A 23695-nucleotide genomic window follows, 5' to 3' on the forward strand; every position below is an offset into this window, starting at 1 on the left:
TGGCTTTTTCAACAAGCGGGTCTGGCCTAGGGAATTTTAGTGGGGTTTTTAAGGGTATTTTAAAGGTTAATTTTAACGATTGGCCGCTTCAAATATTTTCTTTTAATTTGGTTTTAATGGATATTTATTGTACTGTGGTTTTACAAGGCTGTTAGCCGCCCTGAGTCCGGTGAGGAGAAGGGCGGGGTACAAATTAAATTATTATTATTATTATTATTATAAAATTCAGATGTATACCATATTAAACATTAGTCCTGTCCAACATTTTGGAATCAATTCTAAAAGGAGCAATAGAGCATGGAGAAGTGTGAATGTACCCTCCATCTGCACTTCTTTGAAGCAGCTGCATTTTTTCCTAGAATTGCTGCATGCTGCTGCTTTAAGAATTTGTAGACAGGTGCTTTATTTGCATTCCTGCACATTCTCAAGCTCTAAATCTTTGGAACTAAATCTGAAGTGCTGAACTTGTATTTTGAACCAGGATCTGCAGATGTAACAAAATAAGGTAGAATCTTTAGGGAGAACAAAATGCAGTAGAATCCATGAGAAGAAAAGTGGATGGTACCACATGATGTGACCCAAAATTCTGGACATAGCTCTGATTAATCTCTATGAAATATAAAATGACAAAATAGATGGACACCATAAACATTATCTGCATACAATTCTAGTATTGATGTAGTTACAAGGGTCTCCAAACTTGACAACTTTATGACTTGTGGACTTCAACTCCCAGAATTCCCCAGCCAGCATTCTGGAAGTTGAGGTCCACAAGTCTTAAAGTTATTAAGCTTGGAGACCCCTGACGTAGTATATGGACAAAGGAATATTTTTAACTGACATGACAGAAGGAGCAGTAATGTATTGGAGCAGATTTCAGATAAAGTTAATAACTACAAGTGAAAACCAGATTCAGTTCACATAATGAGTGAGCCCAGAAATTAAGGTTTGCAAATCATGGTTTGTTGCTATTCATGTCATGATTATGCATATTCAGTATGAAAACTATTCTTGATTTTGTAAGATTGGTCTCCATAATGTAACAGGAATGAGTGGCAAAGCAAATTTGCTGGGATTCAAAATGGATCCATCGAATGCTGTTCAAACAGAATGACTTCAGGGGACTCCTAGGTGCCTGCAGTGAGGAGGGAAAATGTATTCTAGTATGTGTTGTGGTTAGAAGATAGTTTTTTTTTTCATTACAGCACTGCAGACTTGAGGATTTTTTCCTTGCTAGCAAGGCCTTTTGTGGCAGACATATGACATTATGAATCTAAACCCTCAGGCGCATGGCAGACAATTGATTCTTTCATTCTGAAAGGCTTTGAAGCTTGAAGATGGAACCTCTGTTGCACTTGAATGTTCTTTATTGGCTAACATAGTTGGGTCAAAATACTCCAGATCTTTTCAGATGGAGTATTCCCAGTCTTTCCTTATAAAGTCTAGAGTCTGGAGATTGTATCCAGAGGCAAGGAGAATGGATTGAAGGAATACAGCTGCTTCCCCACCCCTCCACTGCCTCCTTCCTGGCTTTAAATGTATCTTTCATGAAAAGAAAAGATGAAGGGAAAGGTGATAAGAAGAGCACGACTCCTTTTACAAAGATAAAGCAAAAGTCTCTTACTGTGCCTTAGAAGTTTTTCTATCACCTTTCTACTGTGCAGAAGAGTTTGTTTAAAAGATGTGCAGCAGAGAGTATGATTTCTTCACCTTTAAGTGGAATTCACGCTTGCGGCCACCATGAGGAAAACCTACTTCTACAAATCTCAGCCAAACCTAATCATGGGGAATTTCACTGACAGAAATATTAATTATCCCCAAAATGCAAAAGAAGCATCTTTAAATAGCAGAAATATCTTTCTGTGTACAACATACAAGGGATATTTAATCAATGGTATGGAATAACCACGGCATTCTGGACAGCATTATACGTGTAATATCTTTGGGTCATTTTATAATATAAGGATTAGATTTCTTTTTCTTTTTGGTCATTGTGTTTTTGCAGCTTCTGCGGCAAAGATAGTAATCAGTGTTGGTGGCAGGTTTTTGTCATTGCAGTTTGATGCTCACTTTCCCATATGAAGCAATAGAGTTCACTCTTATACACTGAAGTCACTGTAATTATATTATTTGACAGTGTTCTTATATACATTGGACAAAAGCAGGATACAAATTTCACTTGTATTACAAAAGGACCCCCCCCAATGGAAAACAGCTATTCTAGCATATATAATCATTAAGTATCAGAAATACCTAAGATTAGTGCTGATAACGAAATTATACAGAGAAATGTGAGAGAAAGGAAGTGGTCAAATGTAAAGAAAGAGTATTGGACGTATATAGCACAGGTAGTTCTCAACCTATGATCAGAATGTCTGCTATTAAGCAAAAGCATTTGTTAGGTGACATGTGCCCAGTTTTATGACCCTTTTTAACCATGGTTGTTAAGCAAATCACTGAAGTTGTTAAGTGAATCATGCAGTCATTAAACAAATCTGGCTTCATTGACTTGGCATGTTAGAAGCAAGCTGGGAAAGTCACAAATGATGATCATGTGATCCCATGATGTTGCAGCTATCGTAAATAAATGACAAGCACCCAAAGACTGATCACAAGATTGTGGGGAGGCCATGACGATTGTGAGTGCAAGGACTGATTGCCTTATTTTTTCAGTGCCATTGTAACTTCAAATGGTACCTTAATGGATGATTATAAGTTGAGGACACCCTGTATTATAGCACCATAACCTTTTCTTGCCCTTAAACATAAAACAATGGTCACCTATGGCAGATAAACCAAGGAAAGCATACAAGTTATATTTCAGGTAAATGTGCTTCTGGTTTGCTTGGACATTTTATCTTGGAGAAAAGATGATTAAACAATGGATGGAGAAAATGACCTTCCTAAAACAGACTTCTGTAGTTTAGAAACTGCTAATGAGAAAGCTGCTTCCTTTTTCTGTATCTACCAAGCTGCCACCCCTAAGTAGATGCTAGAAATGAGCCTTTTAAAAATGAAGAATGGAGAAGGCAGAAAGAGAGAAGGAGAGGTGTGTACTAATTAGTTCATTACTGAACTAGATCATGTTTTTATTATCCAATAAAGAATGTCCTCTGGGCAGTTAATAAAAAAAGTTTAAAACAATAAAAAGAAGTAAAAGACGCGATAGAGTAAAACTTAATCGCTGTGCAAAATTAACTAACTAAAAATGCATTCAGCGACAGGAAAACATTACAAAGCAACACTAAAAAAAACAAAAACACCCAACTTCTTTCCGTGATCATAAAGTCGAAAATGCCATAATCTGACAATGAAAAAAACCACAGTGTTTTAGGGCTTTTCTTCTCCTGTAAATAACTCAGAGAAAGAAGATAATTCTCAGAAGATTCATTCAGGACTGATTTCAGAAAATTATGTAGTAGTCAACCTTCCTTAGATTTAGGAGCTCTGAAGTAAAAAAATCATTCCTTCAGAAGAAGGATAATGGGTTTGGATGACTTCATCTCGCCTTGAAGTCAGGCAATTTTTTTTTACATGAGCCCTGATGATGCAGTGGTTAGAATGCAGTACTGCAGGCTACTTCCGGTGACTGGTGGCTGCCTGCAGTTCAACAGTTCAATTCTCACCGACTCAAGGCTAACTCAGCCTTCCATCCTTCCAAGGTCAGTAAAATGAAGACCCAGATTATAGGGAGGCAATATGCTGACTCCATAAACCGCTTAGAGCAGGGTTGTCAAACTCGCAATGTCACGTGATGTATCGTGACGTATCGTGACTTTTTTTCCATTGCCAGCAATGGGATGGGTGTGGTTTCGCCATGATGAATCCAGCCCGTGGACCGACAGTTTAACAACCCTGGCTTAGAGAGGGTTGTAAAGCACTGTGAAGTGGTATATATAAGCATAAGTGCTATTGCTATCTCGTCAGCTTGTCTGCCTGGGTCACTACATTTCATGTGTCATTAGGCCCATGTGGTACTTCATGCTCCCTAGAGTGGCAAGTCTGCAAATGCAAAATCCCCCTTTGCCCCAAGAACCAGAACAGTTGGAGCCTCCTAGAACCTCAAACAAGGAATTAACATCTGTCTCAACATCTCCCAAAAGCTTGTTACACCAGGGTGGGAAGTGACCCTCTGACATGCTTTCATTGAACAACCATGCCACTTCCCACATGCCTGTTGAATGTGGTGATGTGAAGTGAGGGAGGACAATTCTTTCAATGATCTGTTCAATCATGATTGGCAAAGTGATTTGCAGTGGAGCAGCACATCTGCTTCTGAGCAGGGTTGCACAAGGAAAGGGGATCAAATGTTCTTAGCAGACAGCTCTGCAAAGCAGCAGAAGTCGCAATAAAGCGTGCTAACTCAATTTCTATAAGTGATCTCAGGATGACCACACATTTGCGGTGCATCACTTGAGAATATGGATATAATACTCCAGTTATGGATTTTTAAGCAGTTTATTCTCATCTAAAAGTTGAAAACAAACCAAGTTGTTCCTTTCTGCACAGAAATGTTCAGCTGTTTTTTTTTAAAAAAAATATTTATAAGAGGAACATCCTCAGGCTAGTCATATTGTCATTCTAAATGCCATTGAGACAAACCCTTGCTGCAAATCAGTAATATTGCTTTAGAAGCTGCTTTTATTTCATAGATGGACAGCCATCTTTTATTCAAAAGGCTGCATTCTCTTGAAAATAATCTGTTGGGGAAAGATATCATAGGTGGGACCAAAACCAGGGGAACAGAGTGGCTAAGGTTCATCCATTTCCCATTGCACTGTGAAACTTACTGGATGATTTCAAGTTTAGTCACTCTTTTCAGCCTGGTCTATTCAATAGTACAGTTGTTAAGGCAATAACATTACGAGAGGACATCCTATAAGCAATATGGAGAACAAATAAATGAAACAAAGGAAAAACAAATGAAATGAAACAAATAAAGGGCAGGTCTAGAACCCAAAGCAATGGGACAGAGTGAAGTTGGAGTCCAGCAAATTCTGTTGAAATTCTGACATGTGAGGAAGTGTTATCTTTGGGGCAGCGGTTTTTTTCCCCCTATGATTTGATGGTTTTGGGGTCTTTTGATTGTGGTTTTGAGAGCCGCTCAGGGCTAAGGTGCATAAGATGGATTTCAAACAAACAAACAAATGAAAACAGAGTGAGTTTCTCTGCATTTGAGATCTATGTGGTATGTTTTCACTTTTATTTGCATTCTCTCCTGTGCTCCTTCACCTGGTGCCACTGAAAAACCACACTAGTTTTGCAAGACTTTTGCACCAAATACTTGAAGAAATTACACTGAAGGCCTCAGATCACTGGGTATCCAAATAGTCTTTTGCCAAGATGAACTTGTCCATCTGTATAGTCCTGTGATATCATTTCATCATGAAGTTGGACAGCTTTTCTTGGTAGGCGTTTTGACTACCTGTACCTCAACAGTGGTACAGGTACTCCTTGATTTACACCGGTTGCTCAGCAACCATTAGAAGCCATGATGGATCTCCTCAGGCAGTTTGAAGTTTCAATGGCCACCTTTTCCTATGGTCACAGGATCACATTTTGGGAGCTTGGCAATTGACCTCCATTTTGCAGCATTCCATGGTCATTTGAGCATAGTTTATGATTTATTTATTTTTTGCCAGAAACCAGTGTCTACTTCCAGCTTACAGCAAAACACATCCATTTCAGAGAATGGATTTGCTTAACAATTTCAGTGATTCATTTAACGATCACTAAAAAAAAATTGTAAAATTGGGCACAGTCACATGGTGATCCACTTAATGGCTGCCATGTCTTATGGCCATAATTCTAGACTCAATTATAGTCATAAGTTAAGGACTGCCTGTATTGGAAAGAGGAAGAAAAACTAAAAAACTACAGATGCCTAGCTGGAAAGAAACAATGTAGGTTCAGCACATTTTCTTTATGATAGTATCTTCCCAAGTGCACCTGAAAAAATAATAATAATAAAGACTACATTTATTTTGACAAAGTCCCCCTGTGACATTTTTTTCTTGCCTGACAGGAACAGTTCCAGGATTCATGCACTGGAATAGGCCTCATCATTATAATTCAGTCCTTAATGAATGGAAATAAAATATTCATTGCCATTTGCTATAAAATTTTATTTTTTTCCCCCATGATATTTTGAAGAAAATCCCTGGGCCGGATTTAAAGAGATCTTGTGATGAAGGCCCATAAACAAAATGGAGGCAGCAAAATGAAAGCATCTGTAAAAAGAGATGACTTCTTTCCTAATTGCAGTTGTGCTGACCTGGCTTTGTATTTTGCTTCCTGAAATATTAATTGCTGACTTTTTACTTTGCCTTTGAGTATGAACAGGTGCACATCCTAGAAATCCTTCCCTAAACTGCTTTCTAGGAGGAACCGCTGTCATCAGAATAAATGCTACTTGTATCTAATTGAAATCAACAGGCATTACTGAAGTAGTCCTTGACTAGATGTTGTACTTAAATGTCATTTTATTTCAAGATCAAGTGAAAAGGCCTAATTAACACACAGGCTAAAGTACTACAAGGGGAGCAAAGAAAAAAAAGAGATGTGGCAGTGTTGTTAATTTTAGAGTTAATTTTACAGTTATATCCATATCAAAGTATATAACATAGTTGTGACCTTAGAGTACAGCTAACATATTTTATATGGTCGGTGTGAATAGTGACCAGGAAGATTATGGAGACCATGATAGCTGGAAAAAAAAAGACTATTTCAATAAAATGTTCCACGGAGAACAGCTACAAATGAAAACGGTGTTTGAACAGTGTAGTATTTACCTCTGGAAATTTACTGAAGGTAACAAGCATTCGAGTAATCGACAGACAACAGCGTCTGGCTACTGTGAGTTCTCTTTATGGGCTGACTGGCTGATCCCATGAAAAACCCATTTAAGTGGGTTTGAAAACTTATTTGGTAATTTGTCCTGATCACCTGTAGGAAATAAGAAAATTTCCCTTTGCCATTTGACAGAGCAAATGACAGAGGAGCGGACACCCTCTTTATGGATGGAAGCTTCTCAGAAAGAGATCCAACCTAGAATGAAGGAGAAATTTCCTGTCAGTGAGAACAATTAATCAGTGGAACGGCATGCCTCCAGAAGTTGTGGGTGCTCCATCACTGAACAGCCATTTGTCTGGAATAGCCATTTGGCAGGGGTTTGGCCTAGAAGACCTCCAAGATCTCTTCCAACTCTGTTATTCTGTATTCCTCATTTTTTGCTCCTGGCTCCTGAACCATAGGGTTGGGGGGAAGATTTAATGTTAGTGTTTCCTTCTTTTCCCCTGCAAGCATATTCAGCATTTTTGCAATGATGTGGCTAACATTCCTACCTGCTGTTCCATAAGGAACATTATCTTCAGTCATCACCCACTCCATCCATTGCATTATCTTCCTCCGTTTTTGCTCTGAGAAAATAAAATAATGCTGGTTCAAAGTGTGATGATACATTTCTAGACATTATGATATCTTGACCAGCAGGATGAGGAAAGACACTCCATTTGGAAAGCATTATGCCACCATGGAGTTTTGACCTCATTAATGAGAGGGAAGAGCCAAGGTGAGAGGAAGTGAGAATTCTCATTAATGGACAATCAACAATCAACAACCTTGAAACACAATTGTTCTTGGCTCCAAATCTGAGCTAGAGGTTAAGAAGTAGTAAGCACAAAAAACAAGCCACAGAAACCCAAGAATATGGCAATATAATGGACTGATGCTAATCCTTAGATTGGCACAAGTGCAGTATTTTGAAAGACCTCTTATGTTGTCTGAATGTGTGCCACTCCTTTGCAAAGCAATTTATGAGTTTCAGACAAAGATGTAGCTTATCTACTGTAGCTGTTAGGTTTCTCTTGTCACAAAGAAAGAAAAAGAAAGAAAAAAGGAAAACATCACCAGGGGACAGCAAAAGAATATGCAAATTTGCACTGCGTGACGATAATTGATATGGAAAGACAGTGCATCTCATCATAGCAAGGAAGATCAAGTATCTATGTGTTGCTCAATCTGTTGTCCAAGTGTTGACCTTTAAGCTCCCTGCACTCTTTTTGTGTGTGTTCATCTTCTAACTGGTCTTGGACTGAACACAGTAAACAATCCTGCAAATAAAAGGCATCTTCAAATAGATATACCTCAAGAGCCTGTTGAGTACTTCAAAGATTTCTTTCATGTCAGAACAAATTTTGTAAGCTTTTAAGGTGGCTCCAAAGTGTTACTTTTCCTGCAACAAACTAACAAATATGTCTATGGATTCTTTCATGTTGGTGCTACAATCCACAAAATCAGACTTGAGCCATGGCAGAGATGGCAGCAATGAACAGGTCTATTTCTACCTACATTTTTCACCTGGACAAGTCACTGCAAGATGAAAGAAAACTCATCCATTCCAATGTGGAATTGCTCGTACATATCATTCAACATACGCTACCTACTTTAGGAAGAAAACTTAAAAAAAGAGATCTTTTTCTAAAACTGAGTTTCTCAATCTCAGCAACTTTAGGATGTGTGGACTCCCAGAATTCACCAGCCAGTATGGGAGCTGAAGTCCTCACATCTTCAAGTCGTTGAGGTTGAGAAACACCATTTTAAAACAATGCCCGGAATTTATTTAGAAAATGGATTATTTATCTTTTGCTTGAATTTTAGAAAGTGAATAAGAGCTCCTCCACATAGTAACTGTAAATGGATTGGTGCCAAATTTCAATCTGTTATTATCTTTTGAAAACAATACTGGCAATATATTTTATCCAGATAGAGTCAGCAGGGCTCCTAAATGGTGGGTCTCCCTGCTTCTTTACCCTTTTACTCCTCCCACTGGAATGAGAAAATAATTTCCCTTTCTAAGAATGGGTATTACAAAACATCTCAAAGGGGGGGGGAGAAGGCTCATAAAAGGGTCTTCTATTGCTAGACCCTTTTTATGAGCCCTCTTCCCCCTTTGAGATGTCTTCATGTATGATCTCTTCAAATCTTCACTATTGGCCAGCAAAAGAGAGAAATACACCATAATTTTATTACTAGTTGAACTGGAAGAAGAAATTAGCAGCATTCTTGATGGTTTTATCTAGGGAGTAGGGTGGGAAAAGAAGTGTCCACTACTGAAGGTCAAGTGTTCACTGCCACTGGTCCATGAAAAATGTCCAGTGATTTGCAGATCCTGCCTAACCAGTTATCACTTGCCCTAACCATTAGTCTGCTAGTTGCTTAGATGTATAGGAACTGATCCTTCAAAAAACCTGCTTATTAGCAATGTGGAAGGAAACCACATAATGCCTTATACCTGTGCCACAAAAGACAGTGAATTCAGACTTCATCCTTCTCCATCTCAAAAAATGTTCATTGTCAAGATGACAATGCTTCAAGGTGGACTAGACTAGGAAACCAAAGTTATGAACGCTAATGCTGCAGTTATTATAGAGTAACAGAATTTTGCAAGTCTGAATATACTTCCGCCTCCTCCCCCTTACCTTTGAGAGAACTAGGGAGAGTCCTGTCTGACATGCCACCATGGACTTAGATTTCTATTATCTGATCACAGTCTTGGTTGTGCCCCTTAATTTTGCTCCTCAGTGTTCTGCCCATTACAGAAGGCAACAGAGACAAGAGGGGGGGAAATATACTGATGTATCCAAATAACCAATAGGAACATGTCATTACCTAAAGAAATTAAAGCTCAGTAGAAAAACTGCATGGCCAGGCTTGTGCTGGTACATATCAAAAAAAAAAAAAAAAAGCTCACAACTTTTGAAGCAGGCTGTGTCCATACCAGGAATGAAATCAGCTCACGGTGATATTAATTCAAGCCCCTACAATTTGTTTGCTGAGTTATTTCTTGCTTCTGATTGGCAAGTCCTATGAAAGCCCTCCTAAGAATGATGGTGATGATGATGGTGATATAGGGTGACAGTATGTCAATGCATATCGTGACTGTCTTAGAAGATGGCTGTGAGAATGAGGGCAAGGCTTCCTTATGGGTGCCATCCAGGTGTTGACAGTATTTGTTCCTTGTTGTTTCTAAAGCCAGGCATGAAGCCATTGGAATCAACAGCTCCATCACATCTGCAGGTGCAAATACAGCAGGAAAGTTCAACTTGGGACTCCTGCAAATCTAACGCCAACTGTTGTATGTCTTTGCCTGGGGAGCTCATAATGAAACTTTTCTCACTAGAAACAGGGCTAAGCTTCCCTCAGCTGGAACATGGTTTTTCAAATTTGTCTCAGCAGCAGCATCCCCTTGTTCTCCAAAAAACAAGGGAAAAGGAAATGCAATTGCTGTGCATGGTTTCTGTAGGAACTTTTCTTACATAAACTTCCTGTTACTGAAATCTGCAGGGAACACCCTGGGATCTTTGAAAAACGATGTCTTCTTACATTATAGAAAACAAACAAGTCTTCTTTATATTAATTCCGCCTTTATTTTTATTATATCTCTTTTTGTGACCTCTCCAAAGTTGTACAAAAGAAGTCAGATGTGACAAACGAACGTCAATAGAATTAAAAGAAGAAAAATCACATGTTTGGCATTTTCGATGAGGTTTTTATGCCAACCTCTATGTCAACCCAGCATTTCTTTAGCATAATCTTATATCCCGAAAGATATTCACAAATGAAGATACAAAATCCTGAGCCTTGCAAAGGATGTATTTTATGAACCTAAAGTTCAGTATCCAAAGCTGAGTTCAGGCAGGGAAGTATTATCTTACAATGAAGGGAAAAGGCACTCTCAACATATAATTAGCCAAGGAACCTCTGATTCTATAAAACCTTTGGGAATTCTTCATTCCCCACCTCCTCCACTACCAAATATACTGCATCTGAGAGAAATTAATTCAATGGTGGAAAATATTTCACTGTTGGAAATACATGATTTTGGAAGTTGAGCATGGTGACCTCTATTTGGGATAGTTAGATATTCCTAATTTGTGCTAGAAATAATTTAAGTTTTTACTGAGCAAATACACACACACACACACAGAGAGAGAGAGAGAGAGAGAGAGAGAGAGAGAGAGAGAGAGAGAGAGAGAGAGAGAGACTTCTCTGCATACAGCTTTTTTCTGTCGTACCTTTTCTTTAAAAGTAAATCTGTTGGTGGCACGTGTTTTTAGTTCTAGATCTAGATTTAGATCTATCTTTATTAGATCAAGGTTGTGGATCATCTCTAAGAGAATCTTTTGGGCTTATACTAACTATCTGTGTTCTCACCACTCTTCTGTATGATATTCTTCGGTTTATAATTTCAATATGTGTCTTCACACCTGGTGCTGGTTTTTCATATACTGTATAGTGTACTTCTGCAGAGGATGGCAGTTTGAGACTTGTTAAGGTCTGGAAATCTAGTTTCTTTCTACAGCATCTCCTTCCCCCTCCCCCATAAAAAAGTGAGATTGATGTGATGTTTCTTTCACAAGCTGAGAAATGTCATTGAGAACAACAACAGCAACAACAACAAAAAAAACCCAATAATAACCCCAGCAGTGTACAGCCTGTGCCTTTTCTATCTATTTTACTTTATTTTTCCTGCCTCGTTTGAGTAGCCCTCAAGCACAGCTGTAACTTGTATGCCTCCAGAACCTGGAGATTTAGCTCTGGTCAGTGGTTAGCAAAAGCAATGTGGGCAAAGTATGGAATAATCAAATATTCATTGCTTTTGCAGTGTTATCCTTAGCCAGATGTAAGCGAGTTAACTGAAAATGCATTCCACTGACAAGCTAGTTTTAATGAATAGATTGAAATGCTGAGGAGAAACCTGTGCTGCTGTGTTTTATATATGGAAGTGCCTCAACACCCATCTGCAGAACAGAACCTGGAATTATTCCCCTGGAGGCATCTACGGACGCTTATAGAAATCTCCTGAATTTATTTAATCTTCAATTGAGAAATGTTTGGAGCCTAAGGGTTTAACCACAAGTGTTATTTAAAGCAAGAATTTCAAAGAATCTATATGTTACAACCTAATATTTTCTTTTCTCCGAGGCATCCAAGGGAGAGATTGGATATAGGAATGTGAAGGTACATTTGTGGAACTAAAGATTGCAGAATTTTGTGTGGCATTTGTTTCGGATGTTGTGGGTGTATTGTTTCCCCCACACACACACACACACACTTAACATGGGAGAAATAGATTATGCATAGTATGATTATGATATATGCAAATGTTAAATTATTATGCAAAGCCACTGAAAATGTGTATGCATAATAAACCATAGTTCATTTAAATGAAGAACTATGTGGAAAGAATGAGCCACTAGCCATTTAAAAAAAAAATCATTTTGGTTCACTCATTCCGCTAAGAGTAAAATGAATATAATGGACAATACCCATAATGGGACTCAGAAAAATATATAGAATCACTAAACATTTACACTCTACTTGCCTTTCTTTTGCTCTTGAATGCTCAGTTAGTATCTATAATATATTTCAGAGGAATCTAAGGCATAAAAAATAACGCAAGTAGGAAATGCCAAAAAGGGAGATTAAAGGAATTGGGAAAGTATAGTCTGAAGAGAGTTGTGATTGCATTTTTCAACATCCTGAACTGGTTACACAGAAGGTCAAGCCCTCTTCCTGATCTTCTCTTGAAGCCAAGTTATTGGGTCCTTGGGGGCATCAGATTTGTTGTTGTTGCTGAATGCCAGGTTTGTTTGCAATAAAATTGCTCTCATACACAATTGTGGATGAGGTACTTAAACTGGCTTGTATCACCAAAATCTAGTTGGGTTCCCCTCCTGAAAACATATCCACTTTGGTTTTAGATCTGTCACCAGCCAAGACTCCAAGGAAAGGGAGGTCCTCCAGTCTATAAGCAGGCCTCCACCTCAGTTAGACTCAGGCTCTTTTTGATGGTTAAGGTGACAAGAGAGGGGAATTGTGATTAAGCCCATGTGGTAGTGTCTGCTTGTCTGTGAAAGACAGTGGCCTCTTTAACCTTGAAGAAGGCTGTGGAGCATTCTCCTTATGAGATCATTGCTAGATGGACAATTTCTGTCTAGTCTCCAACCTAAATCCGTTTCAGTCAGGTTTTAGGTTGAGGTTCAGGATAGGAACAGTGTGGTTGTCAATAACGTATGGCTGTGCCAAGATTGGGGTGGCGCTTCTATTCCGGTCTTCCTTGATCTATCAGTAGCTTTTGATATCATCAGTTATGGTATCTTTGTTGGGTCCGGTTCAATGTCTGGGAGCAGGAGACACTGTTTTGCAAGGGTTCGCCTCTCTCTGTAATGGGTTAAGTAAAACGTTGTGAAAGGTTATACCCATGACATGGCATACCGCAGGGCTTAATTCTCTCTTCCTTTTTGTTTAACATGTAATATATGAAAGCACAGGCTGAGGTCATTTTTAGTTTGACTCAGGTGTCATCAGTATGACACTGATGCCCAATTATATATCTTAACTCCAAGCCATTTCCAAACTTCTGACTGAGGGTCTGGAGGCTGCATTAGCCTAAAGGGAGAGGAATAGATTTAGATTCAATCTTGACATAACAGAGTTTGTTTAGTTGATTCTGGGAACAGCCTATCTCTAGTCTTTAATGAGGTGCATCAGCACAGTATCAGAATTTACACATTACACTAAGCCACAACTGTGACTTATAAGTTACATTGGCTAAGTCCATTCATTATATTATACCAGAATCAAGGGAACCACATTATGGAATCAGTATTGAATGGTGTTATGATTATTTTTCAGCTCAAATCTCCACAGATGCATGCAACTCATTTGTAACTTAGGGCCAATTACTAACTTTCAAGTCAATCTAGGCCACAGATTGTTTTGAACATGAAATGGAGGAAAAGTGAACCTTGCCTTAAGCTTCTTGGGTAAAAGTATAATAATACAAAACTATAAAAATAATTCCTAATTATGGGTGTGTGCTTGGGTTTTATTTTGTAAAATCTAATTCATAAATTGTAACAATCCTGAAACGGACTTGTGTGACCATAGAGCAAGTGTAACTTGCTTCAAAAATATACTGAAGTTAAAAAGAAATATATTTCTTTTCTTTTTTTTAACACATTGTCTGAAATCAAGATGCTGTTAAGGGTATATACTTTATGGTTCAACGAGCAAGAATTACATGAAATTCTAATGGTTAGTTTAACTGAAGGATTCCTGAAAATCTGATGGTCCATGAAAACCTTAAGGAAACATTTTCATATTAATAAGATATTTTTTTTTAATTAGAGCATCCAAAAAATTCAAGCTGCATTCTGGTAGCAAGGTGAGCTTAGTTTTGTAAGAAAAGTATTTTTTTGGCTTTTAAAATAATTAATAATGACATTACTCTCAATGCATTTCCACAAGGTCCAGGTTCATTACAAGTAACTTTCCTATACTAAACAGCAATACAGTGCTTTTTTTTCTTATTAGAAACTTTAATTAATAATCCTCTCCCCACTTCCAAAGAGGAATAAATAACATTAATTCAAAACCACCAGTAATGACTTGGAGGAGGGGGCAAAAGGGAGCTTTTCTCATTTCAACTTTTTATGTTGTCTCTCTGTGCTCAGCAATAAAAACATGATGAGTATTCTTCTTCAGAGACCATTCAGTGGAAGTGGTCAAATACTGTTATCCAATAAATCATTTTTAATGAAATGATAGATGCTATCAGAGACACAGGGACTGGAGAAAGAAGGCTAAGAAGAGATCATGTTATCAATAGGGCACCAAATGGGAAATTAGAGGGGTTCTGGCAGTAAAAATCCACATGACTATTGGAAGAAAGCAAAATATTTTCAGGAACTCTTTGCTGTTTAAGAGTTGTCCACATTTTGGAGGCCACATTGGGTGCCCAGAACTAGGACAAATGTTTAGTAGAGAGATTTCCCATTTATTGGGCTGCAGGGAGTGCTATTTAGGATCTGCCTATTCTACAGAGACAAAACAACAACAACAAAAACAACAACAACCAGCATCAGTGTCTGGAAGTTGAGTCATGGCAACTGGACTTTGTTCCTTTCCTTTCCGTTCCTTTGCTTTCGCTTTTGCTTTTGCTTTGTTTGAAATATTTATCCAAGTAGCTTCTTCAGACTGATAAGTAGTAAATCATTTCAAATCAAAACAAAGGGAAAAAAAAGTTAAGTTGAGATGACTCAACTTCCACACAATTCTATCTGGATCACTGAAAATCTTTATCGACATATAACCAGCATAAGTATGGGTTATTTATTATTGATTACCATGATTACTCATGATTACCATGAGTTTATTATTGATTACCATGATTTATGTACTGACTTTCTATCCAAAATAGCTTTCCAAGTAATATCAGCCATTGTAAATACAAATAATAAAAAAAATATCAATTTTTGCATTATTTTACACAGCACGATTGGAAGAAAGAGCTCCGAGAGTCAGATCCAATTTTATTTGTTTAGCCCATCTTTGCACCACCTTTCTATTTCTTCAGCAATCAAGCCTGCTTACAATGATAACCATTACAAATATAAACTTACTGCCTTCCAGATTAGGGGCCAAACATATTTTCCTAGAGAGTATACTCCGCATCTTAGAAGCCACATAGGACAATATTTTGTCCTGCAGATCAGAAAATTGGGATTCTGGTAGTGGGTAAATCATCCAAAGGCCCTCTCCTACTGGTCTATGTACTAGGCAGGTTCATAGCAGAAAAGTTCATGCTGTACATAGTTGGGTTTTAAGTCATTAATGATTTTAAAGGTCCATACCGTCATCTTGAACTATGCTAGGAAGGTAAGCGGTAGCCAGTCCAGCTGATTCATTATAGTGGTAATATGATTCCTCTCTCACCAGCCTGGCCAATCTAGTTTGCCCTAATTGCAATTCCTGAATACAAGAATACCCCTACATTTAGCATATTGTAATAATGAAGGTGGGTTGTAACTAAGCCATAAATAACTGTTGCTAACTATGTCTAGCCCAGTGAAGATTACAGTAGATACGCTAACTGTAATTCTGCAGATGTACCCCTTCTACCATGTCACTTGCCAATCTAATTATATTTGGGAAGCCAGAAGCATTTGTAAGCTGTAAATATGTTTTTTCCTGGGAGAATGCAATTCCATTCAGAGCAATCATACCTCTACTTCAGAGTCCAGCTTTTTTTATTTATTTAACCAAACAACACCTCTACTTTGTCTGTGTTTAGTCCCAAGTTTTTCTTCCTTATCCATCTTGTTGATGATATTAAGCATCATTCAACAATACTACAAAGTTCCAAATGATAACCCCAGTCATTTCAAATAAAGGTTGAACTACATTGGGGATAAAGTGGAAACTAGAGGAATATCATAAGCCAGAGATCGAGGCATTACACCGTAGTCCCTTTCACCACCCTTTCCCAAACATTTCAAAACAGAACCCCTGAGATCCAACCAAGCCAGGTGACTCAGAAGAATGCCATGTTAAGTGCTCTGGAAAATATAATTATTATATGCACAAAAATGGAAAGATTCAACATTATCCACCAGGGAGGGATGGCTGGTGAAACTGAAAGAACTGGCTGACTTCTTTGCTTAGAGAAAGGGCAATATGTACATTTATTTGTGAATGGAAGCCCCTTATGGACTTTTTGCATAAAAATGAAATAAGCAAATGAACTTGTGATTTATGGTTTTGATGAATAAACAAGACAGATTATAGAAGAGAATCATGATGTAACTTTAGAGAGAGTTAAACTATAATCATACTTATAACTGCTATGAAGAATATCAGAAGCCACTTCTTTATTTGTGTATATCTTTATATCTTTTTGTTTTTTTTCTAATGTCTTCTACTCTTTTTCTTATTGCACTGTTAGCTTTTTATTTTCTTTTTCTCTTTTCTTTTCCTCTGTTATATTTTAGTTTGTATTTGTTCTTATTATTGGCATTAAAACTTTCAATAACAATTATTTTAAAACTCCAGGAAAATTGGCAGTGTTGTGCCGTCTTGCTATCTAGCTTCTGGCACAGGTTATCAACAAAAAGGGACCAAAGCACCACATCCTGAACAAAATTCTAGGACAAAGTAGGACCAGAGAATCAATTTCATCCAGATATATCTGAAGTTAGGAAGCTATCATTTTCTCAGTCATATTACCCAAGAATAAAATATTTGAGACTGGCCTATAAATTGAGAACTCAAAGAAATAATGCAAGATCAGAAGATGTGGAGAGACCTTGCCCATAGAATCACCAAGAGTCGAATTCTATCTGAACAGATAACATTATCATTATAAGTTGAGAAATCTTCTGAAACTTATAATAAAAGAACTAGGAAAGCACTCTGTGATCAAATATATGCTACAGTTTTGCACTCTGTTAATTTTGGATTAATAGCAGATTTATAATAGATTCATCAAAATCAATTGAATAATTTAATTTTGTTTGATTTCACTAGATTTAAATGAAGATTCAATTAAGTCTATCAGATCTGAGGTGCAAATATTCAGGCAGCCACTAGTTGGCAGCAAGGAGTTACAGAAAACTCTTAACCCTTTGCTGCCATCTAGTAACAGACTGTATTTTTTGCAACCTAGAGCTAGGAAGGGGGGAGGTCTTGATGAAATTCAGAATCAACCCACACAACTCACCAACCCACATTACAAACAGACCAAAAGACATTGTGGTGCACTATATGAACCGAGCCATTAAATATAAGTACTTGGTTGGATATATCATTTATATAAAAAATAAATAAGAGAGGTGCCAGTATGCAGCCTTGTTTTATACCCTTGGTAGTTATAATAGGTTCTGTCAGATGTCCTCAAGAAATATATCTTCCTCTGGCTGAATATATAATCAAAATCAAGATAATTATTAGTGTAGATATAAAACTCTTAAAATAAAAGCAAGTGAAGTGTAAAGTACCTCAGTGGGTTTATGCCAATAAGGCTTAACAATGGAATAAATGAAATAATGATTAAGGAGAGAATAGCTCTTTATTTATGTCAGATAGTAATTTTCTTTGATTGAATCTATCTGGAATCTTGACTTCCAGATTGCTTTGAAAAAGAGCAGCTCTTTTCTTTTTATAAAATAAACACTAAACTGAAATTTGAAAATAAGTAGTCCAGTTGTCCCCATGACAGTTACATAAACTTGTTATAACACATTTCTTCATGGGAAAATGGCTTTTAATTCTTGTAACAAGCTAAAAATCTCCTGCCCGTCTAGGTATTCTAAAGGACCCAATATTTCAAATACAAGGTTGGCCCATTCTTCTCCATAACATTTACGTGAGTGGAGGGGAAAAAAATCAGAAAATGGTCAATCACAAAAGCAGCTATAGAGATGTTTTTCATCTCTAGGAACAGCAGGATGCTAATGGTAGAGTTAAGAAGACAAAAAAAGAAAACCCACATTGATTTGTTGACAGAGGCCTCGCAGCTGTCACAGTAAAACACGGTTCTTTTGCACTTAATCAATGTCAGCCTCCAACCAAATCGTTTTGTAGCCTAGATGAAAAGCAATCAAGAGGAACATCTTCATAAGCATGAAGTCTGCTAGATGGAATTCAATGAAGTGTGTCCTTAAGCTTAGGCACTTCAAGTGTGATACATGACCCGCAAGCTAATTGGAATCCTTTAACCCTTTCAAAGGTTGTAACAATTGCTGGCCTTTTTTTAAATTTTTTTTAAAGTCCAAGAAAAAAAAGAAAGAAAGAACAAGAAAGAGAAGCCAAGATACTGGAGGGAAAGAAAGATTAAGATTCCTATCTCAGTCCATGACTTTAAAGGGATATCACGTATCCTCACTGAAACACAACATTAAGGCACACAAACAGTTCTAAATGATGCTTTCATACTTCAAGCAAAGTTGGAGGAGTTAAAATATGCGGGAGTCAGGAAATCCTTTTCTTTATTGTTTCTTAAGGTAAATCCAAATAATTGTATTATATTGGTCTGGCAAGGAAATTAAAATTTAGGGTTGTTTTAAACAAGTAATTGATCTGCTTTCTAATTGTACTGAGCCAAGCAAAAGCTGCAAAAAGGATACCATTAAAATAATATAATACAAACAGGAGATTGAACCAATAAATTTGTCTAATTCAGATTCTTGGATGAGGGGAATCATATTAAATATTATATTTAGGCACCCTCTCCCAAAATACACAGTTCAGAATAACTCAACCAATGATAGTCCTCATTTCCTACTTCTTAGTTTAGCATACAGCTAATCAAAACATCAGACTACACTCTCTCTGTATTTTCATGGATTTCATGCTATTATGCAATCATGCTGTTTCAAATATGAATAAATATTTAAGCGTAAATGTCAGGCTTTTGATTCTGAAACTCAAGGAACAAGGTATGAATGATTGAGTATTTATTTTGTAGTTAACAAAAGTAATAACAAAAAAGTCATCTGTATTATGCTGCAGAATGTCACTCGATTAAGTATTTCAAGTAGCTTAAAAATATTGCTGTGCATTGAGATTATACTCCAAGGATGTGACACGACAATCAACTACACAAACCTAAGACAGTCTTTCTTAGAATTTTTTACTCAGATTGAGGAAAAATAATTTGTTGTAGAGATTTGTTCAAAGGAGGACAGGATTGCAGATAAATTATCATGAGCGGAGTTAGGTTGGGATTTTGTGTATATGGAGATGCAAGCTAGCCAAGAATTAAATGTTTCTTTCATGATACAGTTCAGGAATATGCAACTTCCTGGTTCCTATATATGAATTAAATCCCAAATAAAGTTGATGATTGAAGGCATTAAAGGAATCAGGTCAGCCAAATGCTGAGCAGTGGGCAGGAACCGTCTCACACCACGGAGATCCTAGCCCAGTGATGGCGAACCTTTTAGAGACCGAGTGCCCAAACTGCAACCCAAAACCTACTTATGCATCATCGGGTGCCAGGTAGGTGTGGCCAATTGGGGGGTGTGGCCCATTGGGTGGGCATGGCTGCAGTGGTAACGGCAGACTGGGTGGGACTAAAAAGTTCAATCAATCAATTCCAACTTTGCAAGATCTTTTTTTTTCCGCGAGAAGTTGAAATTGACTGATTGATTGAACTTTTTTTTTTTTGCACACAGCAGCGGAGGCCTAAAGCGAAAAGGTTTTATAAAACCCAGCTGAAGGCCTAGGACTGGGGCAACGGTGCGCGTGCCCACAGAGAGGGCTCTGAGTGCCGCCTCTGGCACCCGTGCCATAGGTTCGCCACCACTGTCCTAGCCATAACCCTAACCCCACTCGAACCAAAAGAAGGGACATGCTGTGGATGTTGTTGGTCAAGGAATTTCAGTTGGCAGGGTCCAAGAGAACAGCCTTTTCTGCCATGGCACTCAATCTTTGGAATATCATAACCGTCAAGGTAAGATCAGCCCCCATTCTCTTAGCTGTTGGACACTGACCAAGCCAAGGGAAGAAATCAAGCAGGGAAGTAGTCTAGAATTCTTACGAAGGCACAAAGGTCAAGCCCAACCCCTTGAATGGCATTGAATCTTACCTAGTCTGGCCCAGCTACAACCTGCCAGTCTGGGAACATTCCTGTGTAAAAGGCATCAGCAATAAAGTGGCTAGTTGAACTCTTCGTGTGTGGATCTGGTTGTTCACACCTGACACTGGCCTTTCATAAAACCTGGCTCTGTCACTTACCTGGGGCCCAGATAGGGGTGTGTCATCCTGGAGGGGGTTACTGGAGTAAATAGAATATCTGTAAGCTATTTCTTATTAATCACATCAAAATGGCCAAAGAGGACAAGGCTTAGTGACTGAAGGGGAAGGGGCATCAGTATCATACAGCTAATAGAAGATCAGCAGATGAGACATTGAAGGTGTTTCTCACCCCAAGATTTATGTTGAAAGAAGATAGAAAACAAACTGTTCAACTGAAAAAGCCAAGGAAGCATTTAGACTGCTTCCATAGTGAACTGGAGCTGAGGCAAAGACTACTCCATATGGACATGTCTTTTAAAAATGGTTAGTAAAGCATGTCTGAACTATGGTACATATATGTGATATATAAACATACATATTCCCTTCTCAACCTTATGAATGGTCTGCATTTTCTGCACCGCATGAGAAAAGCACATCTTCCTTCCCCTGTCCTGACCACTTTCTACAGGGGGACAATCAAGAGCATCCTGTCATACAGCATCACAGTCTGGTTTGGAGGCATCACTGCTTCAGACAGGAAGGTGGTGCAGAGAGTGGTGAGGATGGCCGAAAAGATTGGCAGCTCCCTCCCTCCCATCCAGGACATAGCACAGAAGCGCTGCTTGAGCAGGGTCCATAAGATTATCTGGGACACTACACATCCTCTTCATGACCTGTTTTCCTTGTTACCTTCTGGGAGGAGGCTTCGTGGTATCCGAAGCAGAACCGATCCAGATTCAGCCAGAGTTTCACTCCATACAGCATTAACCCTGCGAACTCTCAAGCTTCCTCCTTCCGTTATATATTCAAGATGGACAATATTTAATATTTATTTGCTACGTATATGTAGGGATGTGGGTCTATACATATGTTGTTCATAGTATGTTTAGGTGTGTGTCATGTATGTGTTTTACTTTGAGAGCGGGCAACTAAATTTCATTTTTGATGTGTGCCATTGTGCCCACAGTATAAAAATGACAATAAAGGTTATCTTATCTTATCTTATCTTACCTTACCTTATCTTACCTTACCTTACCTTACCTTACCTTACCTTACCTTACCTTACCTTATCTTATCTTATATCTCATCTCATCTCATCTCATCTCATCTTATCTTATCTTATCTTATCTTATCTTCCTCGATTTTAGGTCCTCTACCAGAGGCTGGGAATTTGAGGGTTCTGCACAGTGTTTTAGCTGTTCGCTCTTCTGGATGGAGAGCTCTGATGTAATTCCTGGGATCTGTTGGAGTCATTCTCCCAGCTTAGGAGTCACAGCCCCGAGTGCTCCTACCACCACGAGGCCACTTTGGCCTTTGGCCTAGCACTAATGATGTTACCTAGTTAGGGTAACGAAACGTCTGCAAGAAAACAAGCAAGCTCAGAGAGCACTAAGGACCCCTCACTTTGGCCTTTACTCTGCACATCCATTCTGGTTCCCCTTTCAGGCTCTGGTACTTCTCCAATTGGTGTGTGTGTGTGTGTGTGTGTGTACACACACACACACACAGAGAAAAGGTCATGATAATTCCCAACACAATTCCCAATCAATAAATGCCATTATGGGTCCCGATAATTATGGAGTTTCAAAATAGATTTAGAAATGACAGCTTTAAAAATACATTATTTTGAAATTCACTTTGTTAAATAAATACAAATGAAAATTTTCATACACCTTTATTGCTCTGGCACATTTTTGTACAATAAAGCAAATTATAACCTGGATGAAAAAAAAATCAATCGATCCCTCATCCCCATTTCAAGATCTATTTCAAAGCAAGGACATTAAATATGTCTTTCAGTTTCCAAGGAGAGAAAAATAATGAGAGAGATTGCTTGCTAATTCTTATATTTGCAGGTAATATATTTGTCAACACAAAAATAGACCAAAGAATGAGCTGGTCTGCTTGCATGGATGGCAGCATGTATAGTGCAAAGCAGGGCTAAGTCAAGTCAAGGGCAGTGACAACACTAATATTGCAGATTTTACTTCGGTTGCAAATCAATACAAATGTCAAGAGACAAGCTAAAATTGCCGCTAGTGTGTGAAGGAGACATTAAACACTGACTGGAGTGAAACTTCTGCCGAATGAGCTTTTCCTTAAGCGCTGAGCTTACCTTATAACAAATCTGCTTGGGTCAGTTCAGATAAATAGTCCTCACTACATCCAATAGCAATAAACCTCCAATAAAGTTACTTGTTATCTTCTGCCCTTTTTTGCACCTTCAAACGTAATAAACAAACAGGGCCAAATTTGTTACGGTTTGTTAAGAACGGGAACCCCGAGTTCTCTCCGTCTGTCGGTTTCCCTCAGTTAAACCTTTTACGAAGGTAACCGTCTTATCTTTTCTTTATTAGTATCCCAACTACCACCTTGAAAAAGTAGAGGAGATTCGTAGAGACCTTTTTGGGGACGTAAAATCTTTTCCGTAGTTTCGCTAGACAAAGGGTCCATATCTAAAGGTGTCTGGAATGACAAATTCATGATAAATATTTCTTGCTGGCTTCTCAATGGATTGTGTCTCCCACTACCACTGCTGCCAATTCTTTTCATCCCTAGAATCAAACACAGGATGTAATGGTAGGTGGGAATGACCATGAGAGATAAAAGCCACAGCCAGGGCAATGGTTGTATAAGTAGCAGCCTAGCCTGCAGAAGGAACGTGAACATGGCAAATACCTGAAAAAGGACCCTCCCTAGTATCTTGGGCTGTAAAGGCGAGGAGGGAAAGATGTATTCTCAAAATTGCAAAATTCTGTTAATATAACCTTACAATATGACAACTTTATGATGTGTAGACTTCAAATCCCAGAATTCCTCAGCCAGCCATTGAGCAGCGATCAGCCTATTCTTAGACACCTTTGTTCAATGTTCCAATGGTATCAGGTGCACACATAAAGGTATAGGAATCTTTTCAAATAGCAGTTAGCACCTGCTTGGAGTTAGCAAAGGGTCCATGGAATTCAAGTGTGTGTGTGTGGGGGGAGGTTGGACTTAGCTCACTTGTGCCTATGTACAGATTCTAGACTGATCCCCTTTTTAACCCCACCCCCAGATTCTGCCATTTTTCTTTTACATTAACAGAGAGACCAAACTAATCTTACCTATTAACTAC

Source organism: Protobothrops mucrosquamatus, unplaced genomic scaffold (assembly GCF_001527695.2).
Source record: "Protobothrops mucrosquamatus isolate PMUCROS unplaced genomic scaffold, P.Mucros_1.0 scaffold477, whole genome shotgun sequence".
NCBI classification, from domain to species: Eukaryota; Metazoa; Chordata; class Lepidosauria; order Squamata; family Viperidae; genus Protobothrops; species Protobothrops mucrosquamatus.